This window comes from Pteropus vampyrus, unplaced genomic scaffold (assembly GCF_000151845.1).
Source record: "Pteropus vampyrus isolate Shadow unplaced genomic scaffold, Pvam_2.0 Scaffold42, whole genome shotgun sequence".
Classification (NCBI taxonomy): domain Eukaryota; kingdom Metazoa; phylum Chordata; class Mammalia; order Chiroptera; family Pteropodidae; genus Pteropus; species Pteropus vampyrus.
This window is the reverse complement of record NW_011888823.1, coordinates 251,322-251,593: the sequence shown is the minus strand read 5'-3', so window position 1 is coordinate 251,593 and position 272 is coordinate 251,322.

Here is a 272-nt window from a genome sequence, read left to right as displayed (position 1 = left end):
ACATATGTAGGTGGGTTACAGAGAGCTGTGTATTGAGTGGACGAGGGAAGCCTCCCCTAAGTTAAGGGGCAGAATTAATGACATTCGGGCCAGCTCGTAGAGGGGTGAGATCCAAAGACCAGCTTCCTCATATCATAAACGAGTGTCGTTATGGTATATGGTCTTTGCAGATTTATAAAAAGCCATGTATGACTCAAAGTCCAATAGACAAAAGAGTGGAATGGAGCATCTGTCCTCCACGAGGAGAGAGTCACAGAGAAATCGCAGTAGAA